Consider the following 9,719-nt stretch of genomic DNA (forward strand, 5'->3'; position numbering starts at 1 on the left):
AGCCAAACACTTTCAATTACTACAAATAAAAGGGTAATATTAGGGAAAAAAAACTTATATAACCATCTATAGATGGGTTGTGCCTGGGGCTAAGATTCATGCATATATAAATATTCTGGTAGATGTGATCGCTTCACTTTTGTTTTAGAGGTCCTTGGTTTCTGGTAACAGGAATATATCTTAAACTTGCTTAGTCCAAAGAGGAAATTATAAGCTAAAGTAACAAAACAGAGGACAGGCAAAGGTAGAGTTTGCCTCAGAGCAGACAGAACTAGGAAATGAAAGACCAGCAAGACCATGTTCTTGCTGCCTTTTCTCTATTTGTATGTTAACTTCATTCTCTTGTTCTAGTTTCCCCATGAGGATGGAAACCTTGTTGCCTGCAGATCTGGGTACACATCTACACAGCCTGTTGATCAGAAAGAAAACAGCACTAACCTGTTACTCAAGTTTGAAAAATCTAGGGTAAGGCATTCATGGGCTCAGTCTGGGTCACATGCCAATTCAAGCCTGGTCACTGTGGGCACTGTGACAGGTCCAGCTGGATTCAGGGGGTCTTTCCCATTCAGTCAACAAAGTCAAGGAAACAGGGTCAAGAAAAAGAATGACTGCTCTTGTCCAAATCACATGACTGCATTTTGGCTTTATGCATGGCAGTGAGGGGAAGATGTGAGAAAGGAAAATGATTACTCCAGAGGAGGGGTGAATTATTATAGGTATTTCAGTGAAAAGATTACTGGGAGCTAACACACCACCCTATTTATTATATAATCCAACACATAACCTTTCCTTCCAAGCTGCTCACCCACCTGATTTCTATTAAGAGAACCCTGTGTTCAGTAGTACCTAAGAGCCGACTTTTCCCCCAGAGAAAAGTAATGACAGCTTATGCTCCCATTAAACACTCTTCTCCTCCCCTGTTGGCAGGTCTAAACACCTCACTGTCACCCCACCTTCCGTCTCATGACATCTTATTAGGGTTTTTCAAGAGGGAAGTATATCCTGGCAAGTGGGGATTTTCCTTTTTATTTAACCAGTCACACTGGAGTTAAAAAAAAAAAAAGAGCATCAATCCAATGAAAAAAGAAGGGAAAAGAACAAGAGAAAGAGCCATTCTTTTAAGGTTTTGTTCCTCCAATTGCTACCCTCTGAACCCTCTACCATCCCTCCACCCTGTTTGTCTTTGACCACCAGGGAGAGGCTCCCTGGGAAGGGATCTCTTGGGGGAGGGAGGACATTGCACTCTTTATTTCTATTACCAGTGTTCTGGAAAAAGCACAGTGGTAATGACAAGCTTGAGAATAGCAAGTAGTCAGCTATACCTGACCCTCTCCTGATACTCTTAGAGTTTTCCCCATGTTTTAAATCCAGGGTACAGAAAAATGTATGTGTGGTTGATGCTGGGTTGTCATGGAAATGGTGCACAGGTATGACAGCCCATCCCAGAGGTTTCTGAACCTGAGTTCAAGAGCATCAGTAACTGGGTTAAACCTGCTTTGCAGATCAGAGATCTAAGGATAAGGTCAGACGGATGGGACAGAAAACACACAGCTTACCAACTGGAAAATGACCTCCTGAGCCAAGATTGCCTTTAAGACCCAGGCTGACCAGAGATGCCTTTTAGTCCACAGGGAGTTATCCTGTTACTCTTTCAGAGTTTGAGGAGGCTTATCAGGAACTAGGCACACATAGCTTAATTCCCTGCCCCTTCATCCCCAATTTTCTCAGGGGAATACATCTGAGTTTTAGAGACATGGAAAAAAATGACATGATCTCCTTTTTCTCTCTCCTAATATAGAGAATTTCACAATTTAGCTACAGGGGGTCCTCTAGGATTCTTTCTCTCTCAATGATAAACAAGAGGCCAATGTGAATGCTTTAACTCAAACACTGGTCTCATGTGAATCTGTTAGAAAAAAAAAATCTACGAGTTGGACTGCACCCTATCAGTCTTCACTCAAAAAAATCTATGCTTCTATCCTGATTCCACTGAAATCATTTAAGAAGGTTGCCATCAATAAATAATATGCTTTTTACTGAGGCAACTACTAAGGTAAACAGTTCTTTGGTATCATCAAATATTTAGGTAATATTCAAATTTCGCCAATCATCTCATAATTTTTTCCTTTAAGATGGTTCGTTTGAATCAGGCTCAAACAAGGATCACACATTGAATTTGGCTATTACATGTTTCAAGTCTCTTTAAAATATATATATTTTCCCATGATCATTGTTTTCTTTGTCTTGCTATTAATGTGTATGAAAAAATAGGTATTTTTTTACACTACTTATTGTCTCATAGAATTTTCCACATTCTAAATTTTGCACACTGTATCCTGATGGTATAATTTAATACATTCCTCTGTTCCTTGCATTTCCTATAAAAAGTCAGATCATAGGCTTGGCGAGTTACAGGTTAGGTTTGATTTGGGGAAACAAGATGACTTGCTAGGTGGTGGTGCACCCTTCATAACTGCATCACTTGAAGCCCGGGGTGTTCGTTAGCTGTCTGTTTTCTTGTGATGGCAAGGAAGATCAGTGCATTCAGTATTATCAGTCTGATCCATCCACTAAAAAATTCCTCATCAGCTGCCCATTTTAGCAGCCATTACTGATCACTGCTAGACCAACTATCAAATTATCAAAATCAGTGGATTTTTTAAAAGAACTGAGAGTATTCCATAACGGCCTATATGCTTTTTCATTTGAACTGAACGATTTGTTTCTTTCATTAATGTACTTTATTAAATAACATTTAACACAAAATTTGATGCAAGCCTTTTTTTACTCTTTTTGGTAATTTGAGAAAGTTTTGGAACCTTATGAAAGACATTTAAGGTGCTGTGCTCTTTTACAAGAAAAGCCAAAACATTGTTTTTGGAGCTGTTTTTGTCATATGCATGTGTATTTGTACCCCCATTATTGTCAAGTGTAATTTTAACCTTATACAAATGATCTGTTGATTTGAAATATCATGGGAAAACTTTGACCTAGAACATTTTCAAAGAGGTTAGTTACTGGAAATATAAGAAAGCTAAGGACACTTCGCAAAGTGGTTATATTACATGCTTTAAATCTCTACATAGCTTTCTTCTTCCTCAGATTTTACAATATTAAATTTGGTTTCTCAATTTCCTGTGAACTAAATGTGAAGAACCTGAACTAACACTCAAGGCCCCAATCCCCTACTTCTTCGGTCTCATGTCTTACCATTTTTGTCCATTTTCTCCTCCAACTAAACTAGACAACTGGCTAGCTCCCCTTAGGCCTCTGTCTCCCCAGGGGAAAGTACCTGCCCTTTGAATACACAGGGACTTAACCTCTCATTCTCTTAAGGTGTTTGTGTCTTTTTTATAGATTCACATATATGCATGCTCCCTTTAGACTTGTAGTGAATAGCTATTGTTTCTTGGCTAACACCTTGGTTTCCTATTTTTGGAAAAAGCACCCTAATTTCCTTTTAGGGAAATACCTCCCCCACATGGCATTATTAATAATCTTGTCCTATACCAAGTAGCAGACAGCTCCAGGTCCCAAGCTAGATGAATTAAAAGATACCTTTTCCCTAATATTTTAATTGCATGCAAAGTGACTAAAAGATCGATAATAGTTAGGAATGACTAACTGGCAGGCAGATGAACTTCTCAAGAATTAAAGCTAATATTTACTGAGTGCTTGCCGAAGAGCCTTATGTACTAGGGATAAACTCCAATTTGCACATGTGTGTGTGTATGTCTTAGTGTTTATTTGCTGTTTTCAGAGTGTTCCCACACTGTTTCTTCTCACTTATGTTTCAGTCATTTCTCCTTTCCCAGGTTATAGTCACCCAGGAACAAAGACTCAAAAAACTTGAGCCCTGACATGCCAGATGAGTTCTTACAGACATACTTCTAGGGCTATTTTCTCTGCCCTCAAAAAAACAAATAATTCCTTCCGAATTACAACCCATAAATAGAATTCGTGTCTCATACCGAATTTACCGTGTATCACAATTCTTCCAAGTGGTAAAAATACCTTAAGACAAATGCTGGGCATAGAAGCCACAGGGCATAAATCTGCAAAGAAGTAAAAAGCTAACCTTTGCAAACAATATGGCTTCTCTCTCACTTACCAACTTTACATTTCCCTGTATGGCCCCGGAAGATGACTGGTTAGCCAGAGACGGGCAAGATTCCTCCAGGGAGGAACGACCTAAGACAGGCACAGTCGCAGGGGGGCCATCAGGTGAGGAATTGGGGATCAACAGAGGTGAGGCTTAGAATCTCCCCCTGCACCCCGTTCTGAGAGAAATCTGATGCATCCGTGGATGTTTTATTGCCCTTGTCTAGCTTGGATTAACACATAGTCTACAGGCACACACTTGATCATCTACATTTGCTCTCTTACAACACTAAACTATGTTTTCTACCTTTATCTTGCATCTACCTACCACTTCAGCATTTTATTAAAAATAATAATAATAAAGAGAGAAATGTGGTATCCACATATAAATCAAGTATAAAAATCAAACGAATATTCATATTTGAACTGTTTATAGTTCATAATGCATGATCAAAACCGTAAGTTTCTGTGATGACTGCCCTTGTACTGTTCACCATGTAACTTATTCACTATGTAAGAATTTGTTCTCCATGTAAGAACTTGTTCGTTATGCTTCAGAAGATTGGAGACTGACAAAAATTAGGCTTCAGGTGGATTAATGATTATACATTGAGCATTGAGTCCCCTATACAGAATTTTATTGTTGACAACCATTTGATCAAAAAAAATAGGAGAGGTGCCCTCACAAAAAAATAAATAAATAAATAAATAAATAAATAAATAAATAAATAAATAAATAAATGGGAAAAAAAGAAATAAATAAAATAAAGTACACACTTCCAATTGTAAAATAAGTAAGTAACCGGGATGTAATGTATAGCATAAGGAATATAGTCAAAATATTGTGACAACTTGGTATGGTGATAGCTGGTACCTAGAATTATCATGTATATAAATGTTCAATCACTGTGTTATATACCTGAAACTAATGTAATACTGTATGTCAACTACCCTTCAATAAAAAATAATTATCTAAAAAAAACCAAATAAAAAACAAATAAAACTAGAAAAAAAGAGACAGAGGGTAGAGTGGGAAGTGAAACTGGAAATGGTCAGAAAGAGGAAGACAAGAACTTTGAGAGGTTCAGGTTGCTGAGTGAAATGTTCTCTGATTTTTCACTATGGATAGGCTGCCACTCAACAGTCCTGGACCCTAGTGGGTCCTCCAGAAGAAAGGGGTAAAGGAACTCAGATACCTTACATGAAGATGAAAGCATAATAAAAATATAAAACAAACACAACCCTTATCATAACCACACCAAATTGGAAATGAGTAAGATCAATGAGAAATTCCCCCATAGATGAGCAATGGTTGTAGAACCACCTAGAGGATTAATTCGTATCTTCTCTTCTATGATCAAATATTACCTTCTTTTCCATTCTCATTCTCCACTATTACTACCAGGTCCAAGCCATCCTTTCTCTCACCTAGTTTATTTAAATAGCCTCCTAACTGGTAGGAGCAGCTATTCAGCTGTTGAGAAACTGAAAAACCTTCCATGATTATTTATTCAAAATAATATTCAAATGTTTAGAGTATATATTCAAGAAGCAAATATTTAACTGAGCACCTACTAAGCACTGCTCAAGTATGGGACATGACAGAGAAGAAAACAAAGTCTTTGTACTCACAAAGCTTATATTCCAGATAGGGAGACTGACAACCATGTAAATATCTGGTGATGAATGTCACAGAAGACCAATCAAGGAGGGAGGAATACTAGATAATGTTTTCTCAGGGAGGCCAGAGAGTTCTCTCTAATAAAATGGCACTGAGCAGAGACCTGCAAATTGAGGGATGGAGCTTGCAGATAGCAAAGTGGAGAACATAAATTCAACCACAAAAGAAAGTAAACTTTAAGCACAGTAACGCAGTTATAACACTTGAAAACCTCTATTTTGTCACAGGGGGTGCCTATGATAAAAAAAATTCAGAAGTAGTTCACACCTATTTTCAGACATGAACTAAATTGTTACTGGTTTATGTGAAGACTAGAAACTTCTGTCCATGACCGAGAGTGTAGCTGAACACTGAATATTCATACCATGTTTAGTTTAAAAATAAACACAAATAACCCTCTCCCCTTCATTGGCCCTCTGAATTTTGGCTGTCTTTGCTGAAAAACATCCTTTTAATTTTAATCTGAAAACAACATGGAGAATGACTTTCTTTCAAAACAAGTTTTCCCTTGAAGAGAAACACATGTTCAAAGCACAAACAGCATTCCAATATCTGACTTAAGGCTACTTAATTTCTGCATTCTGATGTCCTACTCAGGCTACTGAACAAGTTCCTACACATACCATTTCTTCTCCAATTCTATCATTTAGGCCCACTCACGGAAGCAGACAACCATTTTATTCAACTAGAGAACAACAAAGAGAACGTGTACAAAATACAAATAATTTCTAAGAGTCATTAAAATTAATACCCCAACATAAAAATAAAATGTACAACTTAATTTTAAAAACTGTTTGTAAAGAGTATATAAGAATACCCAAGAACATTTTGAGGAAAAAAATGCTTATGAGTAAACCAGGGTTCTGGGTATTTAAATAAAATCCAAAGTTATAATAATTTTAAATGTAATACTGGGTCAGAGAAATAATTAAGTAGAAAAGAAAGTGAGCCCAGGAACATTCCTGAGTTTATATTGTGACATTTCAAATCAGTAGAGAAAGGATGACCCAGCTACCAAAAATACCATTAGAACAATAATGATTTTGCAAAAAAAGTTAGATCCCAACCATATATCATATATATATTAGAATAACCCTAGCTGCAGTAACAGATAAACATCCCAAATCTCAGTGACTTAAATACTCACTATTTCTTGCTCATGGAAAGTTTAATATATGACAGGATAGGGTTAGCAAGATCTGCTCCAAACAGTCATGCAGGGCCTTGGCTGACAGAAACTTCACCATTTTTCAAATCTATCTTGCAGTGCTGTCCAGGATGTCAACATCTAGCTGGAAAACAAGAGAGGCAATGTGGAAGATTGCCTGGGAAGTTTTGTGGAGCAGGTAAAAATCATGTAATCATTTTTACCCATATTCCATTGGCCAGCATTTGCCTAACTTCAAGGATGTTGAGAAATTTTAGCCAGGTACCTAAGGAAAAGAAGAAATAGACTCAGTGATTGCATAGCCAGTTTCTAATACAGTCTTGTCTTGCTGGTTACCAAGTATCCTACCAAACCTTTAGCACACTCCCTCCTGACCCAAGGGAGACAATCCAAAATTCCATCTAGTTATTGCAACCAGCTCAAAGTCTGAGATCTCCGAATGATCTAACAAGTTATAGAAATCTCTCTAATTGTCACCAGTTCCAACATACTATGGTGAAGATAGAGTAGGTGATTTTCCATAAAAACTGCCATGGCAAAGGGAACATAGGAGACACACAAAAGATACGGGTCTATATATACCAGTTTTGATAGGTATTTTGAGGTCCTTCTGATCTGGCAGTAGGAACATCTCCTTGATTTCCACTTTGCTATCAGGAAGGAACTACTTGGATCCAACATTCTTCACAGCTCTAGGATCTACCGTTTGCAGGTTCTCTTTTGCCTACTATTACATTTGAAATACTGGGGATTGTGCCCTCTTTGAGAGGCTTTACAATTTCTGCAGCCATATCTTCCCTGACCAAGTTTGGGAGCCCCAAAATACTTTTAATGATGGAATACATAAAGGCTGCTGGATTCCATTTCTGCAATTTGTTTGGCATTACAAATAAGCAGATTTGTTTTTAAGGGAAAAGTATAGTTATATATACTAGTAGGATCTCTCAAAGTTCTTTCCTAAATATAATTATCAAGCCTGCCTTATATCTTTCCTTCCTTTGCCCTCATACCTTAAAGCTATCATGTTTGGGAGGAAATGTCACACCTTTAGTCAGGTTTGTGCTGGACCCAGAAGTCTTAGTAGCCCTTTGAATGTATAATGTCTTACATTTGAGGCTGGAAGCAGTGGCTTTTCCATCTTTTTAATTTTTTCTACTTGCAAAGAAATTATTGCTCTAGCCCATCTCTTTTTTTCTATCACCTTTACTGACAAGCATAGACAGTAACAACATTACCAACATTCTACTTTCCATTATTTCCCTAGAGCATGGGTCATTAAGCATGTGGTCCACATTCATAATTGCAAAGGACCATCTTAAAAATTGTTTTGTCACTTCATGACACAAATCTCATTTACAACTTTGGATATTAGTTTTCATCTTGACTGTCTGCTAGACCAATGCTATGCATTTTGGATTTGTTTTAGTAGCACCCTTCCTCTAGCACTAATTCCTGCACCAGTGTAATGACAACTGTTCTATCAAAAAAAATAAAACACAAAAACCCAAATTCTATTGATTTAACACAATAGATGTTTGGTAACTTTAGCTCAACTAGCTTAAGTGGAGGAAAGGGTAGATGACTATGATTCTGTTATCTAGGCTCCAAGGCTGAGGACTGTTCCTTCATCTTAAGAAGGGGGTCTTCTAATGTCTCCCTGGGAATTGACATCCAGCTGAGGGAAAAAGGAGTGAAGGATAGAAGAGAATTTTATGGATTGGACCAGGAAATGGTTTACATAATGTTCATCCATATTTCACTAAGCAATTATTAAGTCACATGACCCCAACCTACCCCAAAAAGAAGCTGAGAGATGTAAACTAGTTGTGTAATAATTGGTTAAAAGAGTTTGCCAATCTCTGCCAGAATACACAGAGGTAAACTCTAGGGAGATTAAAGGCTAAAGATAAATATAAACCTATAAAAAGTACCAGAGGCACATAGACTAGAGGGATGCAAAGAACTTTACAGGGTCTGAGAGTTCAGCGGGCCTACACTGGGTGCCCAGGAGAGAGAAGTACAAAGCAGAGATAAAACTGTCTTTGATGGTGCAAGCCTCAAAGAGGAGGGGCTACTGCTGCAGGAAAGGCACAGACATCCACCAGGATCCTCCCTCCCTAATGAGAAAACCTTGAGCCATTATAAGGTCATCAAACACTGTCAACAAGGCACAGGTAAAAAACCCATGTCCTTGGGTAAGAGGAAAAGGAGAAACAAAATGAAACAGTAACAACAAAAAAATCTCTGTATCCCTGGGGAGGGTCAGAAAACTATCCTGTACCCAGACTATTAAGTAGATCTCCTAACTTGGGGAAGAGCAAGAAACTCTCCCAAAAAAGATTCACCAAAGCTACAATGAAGAGTTTTGATGACACAAGGAAGAAGGGCAAAATCCCTGAGAAAGCCATAATCCTACACCATGTTCCTTTAAGTATGAAAACCACAGAAATAATTTACACAACAAGAGCTCAAAGAATTCTTTCCATGAGTCATTTTTTCAGAAATCTACTAGAAAATGAACTTTATCCAAACAAAAGAGACTGGGAAAACTTAAGCAATTTAGTTTTAATATACTTCATTGGAAATCTAAGATTAAAACTAAGGTGGGGACAAGGGTAGAAGAATGTTGTATAATAATGCTCCATATGTTCCAGTGAAATAAAAATAATGTAACTACAAATGGGAGGACAATGGGATGGAACGAGGGAAGTAAAATAAACTCAGCAAATGTGATTTAGGCAGTAAGAGTTAAGGGATGTCATTAAAAAT

The sequence above is a fragment of the Manis javanica genome, chromosome 14 (genome assembly GCF_040802235.1).
Source record: "Manis javanica isolate MJ-LG chromosome 14, MJ_LKY, whole genome shotgun sequence".
Classification (NCBI taxonomy): Eukaryota; Metazoa; Chordata; class Mammalia; order Pholidota; family Manidae; genus Manis; species Manis javanica.